The sequence below is a fragment of the Neltuma alba genome, unplaced genomic scaffold (assembly GCF_004799145.2).
Source record: "Neltuma alba isolate B1F8T4 unplaced genomic scaffold, ASM479914v2 tig00013381_pilon, whole genome shotgun sequence".
NCBI classification, from domain to species: domain Eukaryota; kingdom Viridiplantae; phylum Streptophyta; class Magnoliopsida; order Fabales; family Fabaceae; genus Neltuma; species Neltuma alba.
The window spans coordinates 1-19,411 of NW_021637642.1; the positions used below are offsets into that span (position 1 = coordinate 1).

The 19,411-nt window shown below is 33.4% G+C and overlaps 2 pseudogenes; both read right to left on the bottom strand.

Moving 5' to 3' along the window:
- Positions 1 to 1,863: 1,863 nt before the first annotated feature.
- LOC114736892 (vacuolar-sorting receptor 3-like) lies at positions 1,864 to 10,795 on the bottom strand (annotated as a pseudogene).
- Positions 10,796 to 12,166: 1,371 nt separating this feature from the next.
- On the bottom strand, positions 12,167 to 15,578 carry LOC114736891 (cytochrome P450 704C1-like; annotated as a pseudogene).
- Between the last annotated feature and the right edge of the window lie 3,833 nt (positions 15,579 to 19,411).

A 19,411-nucleotide genomic window follows, 5' to 3' on the forward strand; every position in this document is an offset into this window, starting at 1 on the left:
CTAAAACCCTAGGTAGATTTTTTTCCAAAAACCAATCCATACACCACTTAATATTGCTTATTCCACTTGGTATTTAACGTCTCTATCCTTCCCTAACCATCGCATGGTCCAGTGAAAATTTGACAGCGTTTACACTTAATTTTTCAATCCAAAACCCTTACTAACTTAGTGTAAAACTTAGAGATAAGGGAGCTCAAGCATACCTTAATGTTTTCTTGATGTAAATTGAATGATTTCTTGCCTAAAACACTTAATATTTTCAGCCAAATGGAGCTGGAACTACAATGGCAGAGTTTTTCCTTTTTTTTTTCTAATTTTCCAACAGTTTTTTGCATTTTCTTAAGGGATATATATAGAAAAATTTGATCTGCCTTCCCTCTCTCTATTTGGACGAAATTTGCCACCTCATGGGAGTTATGTGGCAGTCATCAAATGCTAGAAGAAGTCAGATTTGAACAAGTGGCCAATTTCCATATTTTTCCAAGCACTTATCCATGAATTTCACATTTTATTTAGTAAAAATAGAGGGACCTGGAAGCTGCACGAAATTGATCCCTTATTAGGCTCAATGTGGGCCTCACAATGGTTTGAGCTTGTCCAAAAAGCTGGCCCACAAACTAAATCACTACCTCGAACCAATTTGAAACTTTATCGGTTATTATTTATCAGTAAAATTCCATAACTTTTCCAAACCTCTAAAAATTCATTTCTCTCTATGAAAATTCACCTTTTAATATGAGAACATGATTTGAAAATTTTCAGAATTTTTTGCCACATCTAGATTTTTATTTTGAATTTTTTCCCATTAAGCCTCTATCGGTGTCACTGCGGGAAAATAAATTCTTTAAAATTAATTCTGAGCTTCCAAAGCCTAAAACTAATTTTATAAATTCAAACAAGTATTTAGATGGTTTTTCCATATTTTTCTCAGATTTATTGAAACTTCTAACTAATTGAAATAATTATTTTCCTCTGATTTTCTAACATTTTCTCGAAAAATCTCTGTTTATGGGAAATTCCGTGACAATTTATTTTCACAATAATTTCACCTTTTGGAGCTCAACTGAATTTCCCAAACCTCTAGCTTATACTTTTCTTACTTTTTATGAATTTTCTAGAATTTTTCTCAATTTTTTCTATTTTGTCCTTCTAGACCAATAAATTTGAAAATACCAGTCCTAACCCTTTTTGAGTTTCACACCATGTTTAGTTTTCTTAGCCAATCTTCTTTCTCTACTGGCCCTCAATCAAATTTTTCATCCTTCTATCAATGCTAAATTTGACGGGATGTGACATAGATCATTCAATAATGTGTTATTGTTGGATACTCATCCGGTCCTTGATATAAGATCTATTTAACTAATTTAATTATATTAAGAATGTTAGATAAGTTAGTTAATTATAAAAAATGACAGATTTTTTTCTAAAACACCATAATCATCTTCTTTAATATCTTTTTTCCTCTTCTACTTGATTATGACTGAGAGAGTATCTATGAGATAATTTAAAAAAATTAATAAATATGAGAAATAGTCTTATATTTAAGAACAAAATCAACTCGATGATTAAATCTAATATTAAGGATCGGAGGAGTACATCACATGGAGACAAACAGGTCCTCGACGTAATTGTGGTTTCTGTGCACTAGAACCTTATTGACAGGACAAAAGACCATGCACGCGCGGCTGTGAGTTTCAATATAAGTATTTTTGTCCTGATAAAAATTGGCATAATTGGTAAAGAGTTGGTTTACAACTCATAAGATTGTAAGTTTAGATTTTACTGCTGATTTAAAACTTATATTAGCGGAATATTTATAAATAAGGCACGGACTAATTTCGGTGAACCTCTAAAACAACTCACCTGAACTTTCTCTAACTTTCCAGAAAGAAAAAGTCTTAGGATTGGAAAATTCCATATATCTATTATACAAGGCAAATCGATACTGTCGATTATTGACAACAAGTGTAGGCAATATGGTAACATCACCTCGCGAACCCTTCCCAACCTGAATTTAGTAGTGTTTTGTAAGTGTCCTGGATAGATAAATTGATATAACCAGAGAAATAATAGCATAATTTAAATTTAAAATAATAACAATGGTGAAGGAGAGTACTTGAGCATCTTGCTCTTCTTTCAGAACAGGATTTTCAGAATCAGCGTCTGTATCTCCTATGCACTTTTCAATCTTGTTATTATCAAGACCTGCAAAACTAAAATAAAGACATGAGATGTCATTGTCAACATTCAGCACAGCAGCACCCAAGAAAGCATAATAAGATGTGACAAATTACTTACCAAGTGACTTAATAACAGCATCTGCACATTCCTTATTGTATTTCTTTTCCTTCATGGGGCATCTTATTTGAAAATCAGTCACATGGTCCCACCAAACCCAAGAATTTTTAGATTCATTTGCCACTTTGAAGGCACATAACTGCCTTAAATTCTCAATAACCACATCTTTCCCATCATAACCCGTGCTGAAGTCCTGCTCTGGATCAGGGGTGCAATATCTTCCATGATTTATGCACTGGGACTTGCACTGCTTGCTTAAAGTGAATGCCTGGGGACAGTATCGAGTTATATAATGCGGAGTAAACTGAGTGTAACCACCCTTGAAATCCTTTACAAATTCCATCAACATATCACATTTGACCCCACACTCATCATTGCTGTTGGTCCACAGCTCATATTCCACACGATCATCCGGATGGGGTACAGCCTCTCTCCAATGAAGATTTACATTGACCATCTCTCCACTACTTATGGCTTTCTTCAATCTTTCACCGAAACTTTTCTCAATGAGAGCAGAGGGTATTGTAATATTCTCTATGTATTTTGCAGATGATACATCCTCTTCAGGTGTGTCCATTGTTATTAAGGGTTTCTCAACATCATCCGCCACAAGAAGACTGCAGAAGCTCCTGCCTTTTGAGCATTCCAGACCTTCAAAGCAAAGAAGCAATCTGAAAGGAACAGATAAAATGACTATAAATACACCCCCAAAAGAACACTTTTAAGACCTATAACTGTATAACTTGCTACTCAAGTCTTCAATGGGGGAAAAAATAACTACAACAAAAAGAACAAATTATTACCATCTAAAAATAGAAAACTAAAACAAAACGAGAAGAATAATAAAAGCGAAGACAACAATGAACTTATCGGGAATGCTCTGTTTTATTCTTAGGGAAAATTAGAATGAAAGACCTAAAAAAATGATATTTATTATGAAAGACAATAAAAACTGTAATTATATAAAGGACCAAATATCAAAATAAGAAATTTAAAATACTAAACCACCCTAATCAAACCTCCTACATTCCCTCCCACTTCAAAATTAAAATAAAAAACTAAAACTAAAATGAAATTAGTTTTTATAATAAAAATAAAATTAATTTTAATCACATCGTATTTTTGCAATACATAGCATTCTGCCTATCAACCAAATTAATATGGAATCTTTATAGAGCATCAGTTGTATTATTATTTTTTTAAATAGTATAACATTTATTATTTGTAGTATTTTATATGATATAATGTCAATTCTCAAAAGATCTAGTAATATGCTTGATGAATTCGAATCCATTTTTATTTTATTTATTTATTTTTTATGACTCAATCCATCATATCTTAAATTGAGTGAGTTTGAATTTGTAACTCGACCCCTAAAAATGAACATATATCCTAGGAGCCAAAAGAGTTTAGGACATATATTCCTCTAGGGTATCCCCACAACTGGTAGGCATGAGACTAATCCCTCGTTCCTACGGTCGGCGCACAAAGCCGTAGGGGACTGGCACAGGGTGCTTTTCATTCACAAGAGTTGCTTAAGGGACGAGACGCCGAACCATCACACCCATCCAACGTGGTTACAGCAGCTGCCTTTTATAACTCAGGGCCATAAACTTATTCCTAGAATCTCTCCAGAGATCTTGCAAGTTGCAAGCACTCCCTCTTTATTCTAAATAAATTAAATCAACAAAACAATAGGAACTACTTTATTTGACTGAGTAAAATAAACCAAACTGATAAAATAAGATCCCAAAAATCTCGGAGCTGGACGTTGGGATGACTACCACATGCTTTTCATGTGTGCTAAAGGTTTGTGCTAAGTTTAAACATATCCGAATTTCTAGACGTTCAATTATCATTTAGAATTTAAAGGCATGCATTTAAGCATCAAACCACCCAAATTCAATTAATTAAAAAAAAACAGCATCCAACGGTTAAAGCAACTAGATTAAAGTAAAATCGTTAATGAACAAAATCTTTTCGCACCAAAATTAGAACAAAAGACAAATTACCCGAGCACGGAAAAAGAACAGGCCAAAATTTTAAATGCAAAATGGCACGAAAAGGTACATTATCCATGAACCAAAGCAAACCGAGAGAACAACCACTGACAAAGAAAACAATTTTTGCATATTAACAAGCAGAATAAACGATTGAGCTAGAAGAGAGCATCTGCAGTAAAGCGAACCAAACTGCAAAACTCATAAAGACTATCAACTAAACCGAAAAAACAAAAGGATTAGTTTAATCTCAATCCCCAACAAGACATGCAAATTCATCAAGTTCTTACTTCCACGATCGAGAAAAAGGATTGTGGAAAGAGCTCCAGGCCTTGATTTGAAGGAGAGGCCAAAGTCATCCAACTCTTTACAAGCCTTCTGATTATCCTTAGGGTACACAACAGTCCCAGCCATGCTACCTCCATACTGAGGAATCCCAAAGTTCCCGATCGCACTGTCATATGTACCTTTGATTTTGTCCGGCGAGGTCACCCTCAAGCTGTTCTTCTCTACCACGAATCTCCCCATTGACGAGGGGGCGAAGGACACAGTAGCGGAAACCCTAGAAAAAACCTCAGCAATGACCTCCGAAGCTTCATCTTTAAACCCCAAAAAATATCAGGGTTTCCAAATGGGTTGGCTTCGAAAACCAACAAGAACACAAATTTATTCCTCCTCTCAACTCCTCTGTTATTTCCCGTAGTTCATCTGTTTTGCTGAAAAAGGAGAGAACTGTTACTGCTATCGCCAAACAGCAAACGAATATCGTTTGTGTTGGCAGAAGAAGCTGTGGAAACTTGGAGACGCTTGACTCTCTAGTCCAGTGAGAGGCAACACCACAGACTCTCATTTCCTAATTAGTAGTATTTTGATTTGATCAGCTTATTTAATTATAAAAATTAAACTTGGTTAGTCTATCTTCATATATGTCTCTAAAATTTATAATATTTTATCTAAATTTGAGCAATTCAGTTTTCTTTTCAAAAAATTGGAAAATCAATTATGTGTTGAGCTGTTCCATTAGTTTTAAAATGGTGCCTTCACCAAATTATCCAATTAATTATTTAATTTTGTCATTTTCACGCTGATTTACATTTTCATTATAAATTGATGTTTGAGGGCTAGATTTTTTTTTCCTCGTTTGCGCGTTAATTAAAATTTTAAATATTAGAGCCACCTACAATTCAGAACTTTAAGCTACTATAAAGCTGGCTCAAGTAATAAGAAAGGAGTAATGTATCATTAGTGGCCAATGCATCAAATAATCATGAACTAATAAATTTAAGATTCTTAATGTATAATAATTCAAAGAATCAAACATTTAGATGTATTTTTAATTTTAAATATCCCCTTGTGTGTAGATAGACAAGTGGATACAAATTCATTATTCAAAACTTTAATTTGAAAGCAACAATTGTATTTAATAATAAAAAAAAACAGCAGCATGAGAAAAGATTGATACCCATCTAAATATAAAACGGCAAGAGATTGCATTTTAATTTACTGATTAGTTTTTTATTTGGACAAAATATACTGATTAGTTTATTTCAATCAAATAATGGCTAGTCGATCTTTTTCTCCGAATAAAGCAATAAGTTTTTTTGGCCTAAAAAAGAAAGAATGTACTTTTCTTTTCTCTGGTAAAATTATTTTAGAGCGAAAGATGCAAAGAATCCAATAAGAAACGGCGGTAAAAACAGAGAAAGTCACAATCAAATAAATAAAAACTAAATAATTAATTTAAAAAAATTAGTTAAGTTTGTGAAATATAACAAATACTTGTTGATTTCCCTAAACTATCATTTTTAATCTGTGTATTAAAAGTATCCCTTGATAGAAATTTCTTTTAATTTATAAGATATTTTAGGAAAAAAAACATTGTAAATTTTAAAAACAAAGTAGGCTAAAATTTTATATTTATAATCAAATTTAATTTCTAACTAATTTTTACATTAAGAATTAGACATAAGACTATGTAAATAACACTGCAGCGCAACATGGTTACAAAGAGAAGCATTTTAGGGGGGGAAACATAATTTATACAACTAACTACCTTATCTAATTTTCAAGAGAAATATACTATATATTTTGATTTGATATTATTGATATTATTCTTTTTTTTTAATGGGAATTATTGATATTATTCTAAATGGACGTGAGCCAGTGTGATTCCCATAGAGTTTTGAAAAATTAAGTATCACACATTATAAAAGTAAATTAAAATTCAATTGATAATAATAATACAATGGGCCCGTTTGGATTGGCGGTAGAAAAAGTAATTTATTTTCAATTTGAGTTTTAGAAAAGTAAGATTAGATAAAAGTTAAATTGAGTAAAGTGAATTATGTTTGGATTAGAGTTTAAAAAAAGTAGTTTGTATAAATGAGATTGGTAAACGGTTGTTTAGATTATGATTAAATAGAAATAAAATTGTTTGTAAAATTACCAAATGGGTATGGGTTTTAATAAATAATAAAACATAATTAAAAAATAATTTTATATAATACAATGAATTAAAATTAATTTAATATGAAGAAGTGAAATTTAATCAGTTAATTAAATTTTAGAACTTTAGAGAACTCAAAAAAATATTTTAAATATAAGCGAAACACAATTAAAATGAATTTACATAATATAAAATATTTAAATTAATTTAATATGAAGAAATAAAATTTAATAAGTGAATTAATTTTAAAATTTAAAAAAAATCATAAAAAATATTTTAAATATAAAGCTTTTCCTTGATGATGGGCGTATTGTTGATGAGAGTTGGTGGCTCCTAATTTCCAAGGGCTCATGGTTCGTCTGCTTCTTGTGGGACTGGGCGAAGTTGCAGACGCAGCCATCCTCATCTTCTCAATTAACGCTTCAGTATTCACCTGCTCCGACAAAATCTCCTCCAATTGCTTCGTGTCAATCACCAACTTCACCTTCCAAACGCCATTTCTGGCCGATAGAAGGACTTCAAGCGCAGACCCATTCGACAAATTCTTCACGTATTCTGATTCTGCTGTGTCTAGCGACCTGTCTTGTTTCTTTTTGTTCTCATTCGTCCACCCTTCCTCTGCTCTATGCTCACAACGTCTGCCTTCCACTTTTTGATTTGGATCTCCATGATGATCAGTTGAAATGTTTTCAACTACCTCCTCCGGCTTCAAAGGAAGAAGGTAATAGAGAAGGCCGTAACATAAGCTCTCATGCTCCGGCAACCGCGAGGATGCATGACCTTCCGCCGGAGACGCAACGGAGCTCACGGCAACCAGCGACGGAGCTTTTGGCGAGGAGGCGATGGAGCACGTTGGGCGGCAGGGAGGAGACGTGGGAGAGCTTTGGTCGAAAAAAAACGAACAAGTGAATTATGATGGAATAATATGGCAGAAGTGAGAGAAAAATAAATGGGGGAATATCTGATGCATCACAACGCTAAAGCCAATAAGCTCTTCAAAATAAGCTTCTTCTTTAGGCTTCCACTTGAACGCACGTCGGGTGAGCTTATTCCAGACAAGCTCAGTTAGGCTTAAGTCCTTTCAAACTGGATTAATATTTTCAATCAGGTTTCTACTCAACATAAGCAGCTTCTCACCCAATTTAAGCCCTCCCAAACAGGCACAATATCATTTGTTGGCCAATACTAGGAAAAAGTGTTGTCCATTTTACAAGTTTTATTTTGAATCTGTCTAACCATTTGTTCTTTTTCATTTGTCATTCTCTTATTATATTTTCTCATCCATTTCCTTTCATCCTCTTTTTTATTTATTATAAGGACATATTTTAAAAAAGTATAGATCTAACTTTTTATTGTTTTTAACTAATTTTGACTATTCTTTGTCATGGGCAAATCAATTATTTAAAACTTATAATTACAACTAATGCGTACTTATTTTGAAACTCTTTTCTTATGTAGACTGTATAGAACTGGAAGGAGTACGTATTAGTTTTATTATTTTCTGCTATAAAATCTATGGTTATGTGCGAATATCTTTGACCAGAACATACTCCCTCTAATTCAAAATATAAGTTAAACCTTATTAGAGGGATTTGATTTTTTTTTTAATAAGATAACATTCACTTTTGTCTAAACATGAAATGAGATTTTTTTCAATTTTATTTCCATATATTTTATTTTCTCTTTAATTCATTTATTACATCTTTTATTTATTCTTTTCATTAATAAGGGTATGTTTGAAAAAAAATACATGCCTTACATATTTATTATTTTAAATTGACTTTAAATAAGTTTCTTGATAAACGTAAATAGATAAAATTGAGCTTTTATTTTAAATAAAAGAAAGCACCAAGTTAGTATTCTGTTTACAAACAGTTAATTAATTGCATTGATAATGCAGCTGGCACCACACATGAGCTTATTAAATTTTGATTCCCAATATTTAAGACCTACATTTAATTCCCTAATATGATCATGTTATTGTGTTAACTAATCTTTTCCAATTCAAAATATAAGTCACTTAGAAAGTAATTAATGTTTATTTTTCAATTTTATCCATACAAGTACTGCTTAAATAAAACTCTTTGTATATTTTTCTCTCATTTGCAACCTCATCTAAAATGAAAAAAGTTGTAAAAAATTTTAATTTAATAAGTTGATTACAATTTTTTTAATATTGATGTATTAATTAAAGTGTGTTATATTTTGGACGGGAGAGAGTAAATCACTTGTAACTCATTCTCACATATTGAGGAATACATTAAATTGATAAAACTTTTCAAATTTATTCTTGTTAACTTTTTTCCTCTCTTTACATTTACAAACCATTTTCATTTCTTTGTTTTCCAAGAAAATTAAATAAGAATAAAATTAGACAACAACTATTCAATACTTTAGATAAAACCAAAAAATCTCCATTACAAGTTAAAAACCAGACCGGTCATTAAACTGGTTAAGGTAGTGGTTTAAACTAGAGTCAGTTCGGAATCAAACCGGTCATTATTAAAATAATATAATTTAATTAGAATATACAAAACATTCATATATAATTGTAAAAAATTATTTAAATTAAAAAAATGCAATACGCCATATATTATTACATTATTAATAAACATATATTATCAATTAAATATTCTTCTAAAATAATAGAAGTAAAATTTAAAGCTTTAGATATAGAATATAAAAGTATAATTATAAAAGAGATATGAATAAGTATTTATCATTAAAAAAATAAAAGTAACTAAGCACTAACATTTATGGGTTTTAAATTTAAAATCGCTTGGTTGGTAAAAAAAAAAAATTTGAGTTGGTACGTGAGAGGTAGAAACGAATAGGGGTGTGGGTAAAGAAATTGGAAATGAACTCGTTGGAAAGTGTGAGACAATGACCTGTGACTCTTTTATAAAGAAATGAAATCATGACCTTTTATACATGATTAACGGTTACGATACAATCTCCTCTCTCTCTCTCTATCGGTAGAATAAAACACTTGGATTTGAAACGCCGAACTGTACCATGGATAGAGCCGGGAAAACGGGTCGAGCCCGTCGGGCCGAGCCCGTTTAAGCCCGTTTAAATCGCGGGCCGGGCTTGTATTTTGGAGCCTTGAAAGGGAAGTTGGGCTTAAAAGGGCCAGCCCTGTAGGGTCGAAAATAAACGGGCCGGCCCTGTAGGGTCGCGGGCCGGCCCGTTTAAGCCCGCCAATATTTTTTTAAAAAATTTTATATTTTTTTCTTAACTTAAAAAGAAAAACCCTAATATTTTACACATAATATACTCTTAGTTTTACTTACCCCCACTGCTCACACAAATGGCATTCACAAAAAAAATCACCATAATTCTAAGTATTAACAAAAATGTGTTATTATTTATAAGTTGTCAAAACCTATTCAAATACTGTATGTGTTATTTTACAATCTTTATTTATCATTCTTTCATATTTTTTATACTTGAAATAGAATTGGTTAAAGAATCTTTTGAATTAAAATAAAGATCTATATCATTTTTATAGTTAGAAACAAATTTAGAACTAGGGATAATGAACTCTTTTCTTTTTTGTTAGTAGGACAAACAATTATTTTTTATGTATACTATGTTTGTTAGTTAAACTTTTTTGTTAATTATTTATAATTAAACAAGATCATCCATATTGTAATTATTTACTGAACTTAGTGTTTATTTAGTTGTTTATGTCTGTCCTCTATTTAGTTTGTTCATTCAATAGACTCTATTATATTGTGATAGATGTTTTGACATAATGATGTTTATGTTTGTGACTTATTTATATTTATATTTATATCTTTTATTAGTAATTTTATTGTTTCATTTTTATTATTTCGATAAAATAGGCAAAAATAATAATAATAATACATTTTAGTTAAACCGGCCAAAAGCCCGCGGGCCGGCCCGAGCCCGTTATCTCACGGGCCGGGCTTGGAAAAATGCTTCATTTTTAGAACTCGGGCTTAAACGGGCCGGCCCGTTTAAGCCCGAGCCCGTGACGGGCTGGCCCTGTAGGGCCGGGCCAGCCCGTTTTCCCAGTGCTAACCATGGATTTGAATCTGGCTTCAGAGTAGAAAGGAGAAGTTCATAGAGGGACTCTGGCGTTCAATTGAGAAAAAATCAAAAAATTATTCAAGTTGCTGATGAGGAAACTTGGGATAGATCTTGTAACAGAGAATATCCGACTGGTTCTTTTTTCTTTCCCCCCTTCTCAGTTCTTCATTTTTTTTCTTCTTATCTACGTCTTCTTCGTTGCTCTTATTTCTTCCTTCTCCCCGGGCATATTTTCGTTTTCCGGCTGAGCATCTAAATATGCAATTGCCTTCTTTATTTGGATGGAAATAGTGATACATCTCATAAGGTCTCTAGGTTGAAAAGGTACTTAGAGAATTGTCTGCCACTAAAGCATTGACATTGACATTAAGATTTGAATTTATGATCTTGTGTGTTAATATTCTTACCGATTCAAATAAATTTTCTTAGTTGTTTTTTGTTTTTGAATTATGACATATTTCAAAAGAATATTTAGTTACATCTACTCAGGGGATGTTTGACAATCTTCAAATTATAGTTTTAGAAACACTTTTCTGTAAAATAAAATAAATTCTTTTACATATTTATTTCGTAAATATTTCGTAAACCGTAAAAGTACTTTTGAAACCATAATTTAGTTTCTATCCAACACTCTCTTAGTCTCAAACTGTGAGGAAGTGAATATGTGAATGTGAAAGTGAGCATGTTTGCTTCTTAAGATCTTGTAAGCATTTTTACTTTTGTCAAATCAGAACTCTTTTTATATTTTGTAAACTATGATTGAAACGTTATTTATGAAAGCTCCGATCCAAAAATAGTTGGTTCTTATAACAAGTCACTTGTAATTAAATACATGATCATTTGCCTTTTTTTTTTTTTTGTTAATCTTACCATTGAGAACACAAGAATGTGGTCATGCCACGACGGACTTACATGAAACCAAATCGACTGGATAGTACATAAACACAGAAAATATAAAACGATACTCCCTCCATCTTTTATTATAAGAGATGAATAACCAAATCACGTTGATAAAAAAAACAGTTAAAATTAGTTAAGAACAATCAATGTGTAAAAAGTATAATTTTTTTCCAAAAATACCCTCATTAATAAGGAGAGAGCATGATAGAGAACAATTAAATTATTAAAAAAAAAAGAAGTGGGAAGGAGAGAGAGTGTGAGTTAGAGACAATAAATATGGGTAAAATAGCAAATCAACACAAAAAAGTAGAGACAACTTTTAAGTGTCTCTTATATATAAGAACATACCATAAGCATCAAATGTCTCTTATAATAAGGAATGGAGGGAGTACAACATAACACTTCACCCTTTTATTGAGAATCACAGTTCCGAAACGTCACAGTGAAGAACAAGAGATGGTCATTAGCACGTTCATCAAGACCTTGGCACTGCAAGTAGAGGGAGACCCTTGTCAAGGTGAAGTGTTAACATGACACGGTAAGTCACTTTCCTTGTTTCATCTTCTAGTTTGAATCTGAAGAACCTAAGAAGAGCCATTGAAACTATCTTCATCTGTCTGTAAGCAAATTCCTTCCCTAAGCACATTCGAGGTCCAGCCTGCAAATGATCATGGCATAAGGAAAGTATTATCAGTACCAGAACGAGTGAAAAATTGTCAGCAATGAAGAAAATGGGAGAAGGAAAAATGATACAAACATGGAAAGAAATGAACTTGAACGGAGATTCAGGTTTAAAAACTCCATCTTTGAGCCATCGTTCGGGGCGAAATTCCTCAGCATCCTCACCCCAAATGTCGGTCATGCGACCCATAGCATGGGACATGTAGTACACTGCACCGCCCTCTTTCACAGCGTAGCCATCAGGGAGGACGTCATCTGCTTCTGCTGTCCTCCCATCCTTGAGTTACAAATCAAACATAGATAAGTCATTACAGCAAAATGCACATCATACAAATTACAAAGCAAGTTTGTAACACAATGCTGCTTAAACCATGTATGATCACAGGTCAGGTAGAGGGTTTTATTTTGTATAGAAATAGGAATGTGTTGGGCTTCATTATGGCAGTAAGAGGTTGTCAGTTCAATCTCATTTGTGATCTGAGGTCATTTCTGAAAAAACAAAAAAATTATAAGTTGAGAAAACTCAGGCCCATAGCCAAGCTCATTGTCAGCTTTCATCATGGCCTGTAAGAATTGCTGCGCGTGAAACAAAAGTCAGGTAATGGCAATTTGCTTTACAGCTTAAGGAGATGTGCCAAAAATTGCTCATTCCATAAGCACATATTTGAACAGGTTATATCCAAAATGGGCTGTCTCAGCAAATTCAGTTTCCCTCTGCCAGAATCAAATCAATTAGTGCATCTGACATAGCCAACAAATACAAATCACAAACTGTTTGATAAAACACTATATAAAACAAGAACAACGGAGGTTAATTGATACATTCTAGAACATAAAACGCGAAACAGTTCTAAAAATGAAACCGCAGGATACATGCTTTAGCAATAAGGGTGGACACTGTCATATAACTTACAACTGGAACTGCAGGGTACAACCTCAAGGTCTCTGACAGAGCCACATGAAGATAATGCATTTTCTCAAGGATGTCTTCTGTTATATTGCCCGCAAACTCATGTATGTCGGGCTTACCTTCCTGCGTGCCAGTGACTTCTATCACCTCTTGTGCAACCTTCTCTTGGATGAGAGGGTGCTTGCAGAGCAAATAGAAGAACCACGATAGTGTTGCCGGTAGTATCTCTGCCCGCAATCATGAAGTTCAGAATTATATCCCTCAGATACTGATCGTCCATTGTGGGGTCCTTCTTGCTTGCCATCAGAAACCTAGACAGTATGTCCTCTTTATCAATCTGAAAACCTCCCCAAAAAGTTGCAAATGTCGCCATCAGTTCAAAGAATTCTCAATAGCACCGCTCAAGAAAATTGTATACATGAAGACCAGCAGTAGTTTCATACTTTTTTGGAAAAGAAAAAACTGCATATTTTGTCAAGAAGGCTTTTTCTTATCAATGACCTTTGACCAAAACATCAGATTGGTTTAAAGAAAATAAGTTTTTATGAGGATAAGACAAAATTAAAAAGAGCTTTCCATAAAATTAGAAAATGATTTTCTTCCAGAGGCAAAAGCACCTTAAATCAAAACAGAAATGAGTCATCTTAGCAATTTAATGGAAACAAATATTTTTTTAATACTAATGAAATTGGTGAACGATTTTATTAAAAACAGAAATGCTTTCTTGACAGAGAGCATTTTGATAATCAGATTTACGGAAAGGAAAAATGACAAGGAAATTCCAAACAAACTGAAGCACAACCATAACATATAGTAGATGATAATGACTCTGTGATCAACTCACTTGATCTTGCTGATTACCCAAGAGTTCTTTTTTTATCCTAATCACTCGATGCACGAAATCATCAATTACTTTCACATTTTTCTTGAGGGTGGCTTCACAGCCAATGTTGAGAAACCTCTTGAGCTTCCAAAAGGGATCCACATAGCGCCAGGAAATTGTAGCATTTGCCTCATCAAAAGCCTTCATGAATTCAATCCCCTCTTTGCTTGATCCCTCTAAGCAATTCAGTTCCGCTCCAAACCCGACTTTGAATATAGAATCCAACGTGTATCTCAATAGTACATCCTATAAAGGGAACAAAACTTTATACTCCTCCGGTTCTTAATATAGGACCCAATTTTTAAGTTGATTTTGGTCCTAAATATAAGACCCATTTCTCATATTTTTTAATTTTCTCTAAATTATCTTTATGGATACTCCCCAAACCATAATCAAGTAGAAGAGGGAGAGAGGGTATTAAGAAAAATGATTATGGTGTTTTAGGAAAAATGTGTCACTTTTCGTATAATTAAATAACTTACCTAATTTCTTTAATCTAATCAAATTAGTTAAATTGGTCTTATATTAAGGACCGGAAGAGTATATGTCTTGCTATGAATTCTAAGATGGCATAAAGTGATATCTGCAATTAGAAGGGAAAAAACCCAGCATGGAAGCAAAACCATTTTATAGTATAACCTTTCAAGGACTTCAAAGGATCCGCACTAAAGTTTCCACTCAAACTAGGAAACAGAAGTCAGTTGCCATTTCTCCCAAGGAGAACCACATAAAATTTCCTAGAAAATAATCGAACACTTACGTGCATATCAAAAGCCACACTCTCCTTGGAGAATCCTGAAATAAACCCGACCAATTTGGCGGCGTTGGTTCTGAAAGTAGAGCAGCTGAAATCGCTAAGAACCCTTGTGGAGAACTCATAGCTCGCGAGCTTCCTCTGCTGCTTCCACGTTTCCCCATTGACAGCGAAAATCCCCCGCCCAAGAAGATCAACCATAAGCTCCTCATCATGCTTGCCCTTGCTATACTTACTGAACTGGCTTTTCAGAATGTGCTCGGTGTTTACCGTGTCGGTGGTAAAAAGGTCGCTCGTTCCCAGACCCAGAAGCCGAAAAGTGCGTACAGTTTTGGCGACTTCCACATAGTAATCGAAGATGGTATTGTAGTTGAGGAGCTGGTGGAAGATGGTGCCTTTGACGGGGGCGTATTTTGGGTCTCCGACGGACTGGCCGGCGTAGAGGGAGACGAGGAGAAGAGAGAAGATGAAGAAGAGACCCAGAAACGAGACGAGGGTGAAGGTTAAAATGGCGAAGAGGATTTCCATTTCAGGTGATGATTTTGTTATACGGAGACGTTGGTTTGTTTGCCAGGGACCAGAGCACAAGCTCACGCTACTCAGCTACTGCGGTGGCGTGCTGCTCCCGGTTCACGTCAAATTGACGTCCTCAGGCTGGTGAATGCATGCTGCTACCTGCTGTATTTAAAATTGCAAGGTACGGAAAACCGGACTGTCAATTGAACCGGTCAAGATAATGGGTCAAGGGTCAATGGGTCAGACCGGAGTCAAACCGGTGAGAAATAAAAAAATAAAAAAAAATTTAAATGTTCACTAAGAATTAGATATCAATTTAATATCTTGAATTACTAGTAAAATAATTACATTCTTACAATTTCTTATAATATCATACTACTAAAATCACTAAATATTCATCCCAACAAAATATCAAAATGGATATATGATAATAAAATATTTCTCCTTATAATTACTCAATCACTAAGTCCTAATTATCAACAGCTTTTTAAAAAAAATCATCAAAATATTTTTTTTTTTAAAAAGGGAGACCAGGTTGATCCACCAAACCAGGCGGGTCACCCCGGTTCAGTCCGAGTCACCCCGGTTCAAGCCGGGTCATACCAAATCACACAGTAACCCGGTTCACAGCTTAATCGGATCGGTTTCCTGGCCGGTTCACCGGTTTCCGGTCTGAACCGGCCGGTCCGGTCCGGTTTTCAATACAATGTAAAATACACAAGGGGTGTTAAATTAGAAACTTGGTTTTAAAAATATTTTTCCTAAATACAAAATAAATATGTTAAAAAATCTCAATTTATAAAAATGTGTTTTTTAAAAATATTTTTAATAATAACCAAATACCCCCTAACAAAAAACCCAATTTGCTTGAATAATTCGAAGAAAGCAAGGAAGTTAGTTTATCCCAAAAAAAAAGCAAAGAAGTTAGTAAATTATTTCACTTCGTAACTTTACTTTACTTATAAATTGATATAATCTAATAACTAAGATAAGTATTTTAAAGATATTATAACATGTATTATAATTAAATAATTTTTTAATTTTTTAAACTCTCTAAATTAATTAATTGGGTTTTATATTAAGAATCAAAAGTAGTATTAAAGTATTAGATACATATAACAAATACTACTTCTAATCCTTATTATAAAAACAAGTTAAGTATTTTAAATAAATTAAAAAAATTATTTAAGTTTATTATTTGTAATATATAGACGTTATATTTTTCAAAATATTTTTACTCATTTTTTTTTTTAAAGAAAAAAATCCTCAGTCGAACACAGATATCCCCGAGACACTGTTGATGTCACAAGGAACGGGTTGCCGCATGGGTATGCGAGCAACTGGCATATCAACTCCAAAACTGGTTTGGACTTGGGAGACCATTGGCCCGGGGCACAAAAGTAAGGAAGACGTGGACCCCACGATTGGTGCGTGGTTGAATTGGACGTTAATGTTACTTTTTCTTTTTATTCTTGTCATTATTTTTTTTTTTTTTTTCACAGGCTAACACCAACATTCCAACTAACTGTTAAATTTAAAATTGAATAGTTGGTGGACTCGATCAGATGTGCTGACCACTTAGCCATGACCTAAGACTGCTCATCCTATAGACAAAAATTATCTCCTATTTTTATAAATTATAGTTAAAAAGTTATTTATAAATAATTCTAAATATAAATAATTCTAAATAGGACCTATGGATGATGACTTGCCCTGTAACTCAAAAAAAATAAATAAATAAAAAGTTGGCCCAAAAAATTGCTTTAATTGCAGTATCTTTTAAAAAATTTTGACTGCGGGATAGTAGAGTTGGAAGACTGGGTACTGGTTTTTGTTGAGGCCACGGTCAAATTACGCACAAGACCCTATAATTTATGAAATTATAAATAAACATCAAGCTAAAAAAATGTGAATGGACAGTCTGATGCGGTTAAATGCTAACACAACTAACAAATTGTAATCACATTAGACCCATTTCTAATCACATTGATTTATTTTCTCCCCATCTAATCATACTCATTAGACCCATTTAGCGATCACGAATTAATTACTAGTAGGGGTAAAACAAATATTTTTTAGTTCACCATTATGTTGGCAAAAATAAAAAGCACAATTATTTAAAAGTAATACCACTTCAGTCTTGAAATGTATTCATCTGGTGCTATTTATAAGGCACTTCTAACATGTTTCACATAAACTAAGAAAAACCTTAAACTGTATTAACTCTTTATTAAAATATAGTAACTTTCTAACTTTACCTCTATTTAATATATACACTTTTCAAACAAAATAAGTATCTACATTATAATAAATGAATGACAATATAGTACATTATAATGCATTCATAGTAAAAATTTAATAAAGTGACTAATAAATAGGACAAAAAAAACTTCTTTCTCTGCATTATAAATAGGACTAGAGGAGTAAGTCACTTATATTATGTTTAATATTTATTTTTAATTTTAATTTTGTTTATTTTTCATTAATAAAAACATATATGATCTATGTCTTCTAGAAGATGTTTGAATTAGAGGAATTACATAAATTCTTAGCGTGAGGTGAATTATATAATCTAAACATTTTAGAGCCATCTGCCCATTGGGTTTCACCGGATGAAACAATTTGTTTATAATATTCAATCTATAAATTTCTGTTTGTGTTAAATTGCATGTTGATGAATTTAATTGGAAAAAAAAGGATAATAGAATAAGGTTGTAGAAACAAAAACAAATGCTGGTCAAAAAAAGAAACAAAAACAAATGATAAAAAAAATGGTAAAGGATCTTACCTAATCACTGTCATATCATGAAATATCCTTCAATTAATCCTTTAAAAGCATAATAATCAATGTAATTAAGAGACAAATTAAAGCTAATTATTGCAGACAAAGACAATCACTAGCTTACCAAAAAAAATTAACTAAAAATATATGGAGACAAGCGGGTCCTAGATGTAATCGTGGTTTTACGTGCACCAGAACCTTATTTGAGAGGACAAAAGGCCATGCGCATTAGGGGTGTTCACTGTGCCCAGTAGCCCGGTATGCCCGCTTGGGCCTGGGAAGAAAAAGTCCAGCCCGGTCTGAAAAAATGCAGCCTAAAAAAAAAAAAAAAACACTTCTGTGCAGGGCTAATCACGGGCAGGGCCGGGCTACAGGCAGGGTACCCTACCTTGCCCGTTTGGCCCTGCACGGAGTATATGTAATTATATATTATAATAATAATATATAATATATAATAATACATAAAAATTTAAAATGATAAAATATATTAATATAACATAATATTTTAATTTTTCCTCTTTTCACTTTTCACCGTCTTACTTTCATAGTTTCACTTCGGGGTCTTCGCTCTTGCCTTAAATTTTGGATTTCAGATTCTGAACCAAATCTATGCCGTAGCGCCTCCCTCCTCCCCTAAACTTCTGCTCACTGCCCACCGTCGATCCGTCATCAGTAGCCTCCCTCCAGTTCCAAGCTCCAGTTCGGCAGTTCAAGACTTCCACAGTTCCACTCAAGCTCAACTCACCGAGACACTCAGACGCCGACCAGTTTTGACTTCCAAGCTCAACTCGCCGAGCAGCAACACCACCTTCGTCTTCGCATTCTCTCAACCTCAACTCACCGAGACGCCGACCAGTTCCAAAGTCAACTCACTGAGCACCAACAACGATCGCCTCTGTCTTCGCATTCCCTCAAGCTTAACTTGCCATGAGTGCTCACCGTTAGTCGCTGCCAAGCTCCATCTTCCTCTATCGATTCAGCTTTGATATTCGGCCAATGAGTTTATTTTCCAGGCATTGCAAATCTATTCTGTTTCTACTTTCTATCGTGACTCTGTTTTTTGAAGGCTGAAGTGAATTCATTTTGGAGCAATACTTCGTTTAGTAACAATGTAACATAATTACCGAAAGATTTGGATATGAGATGTAAGCTTAGTGGCTGTTCAAAGATGATATTAATAGAACC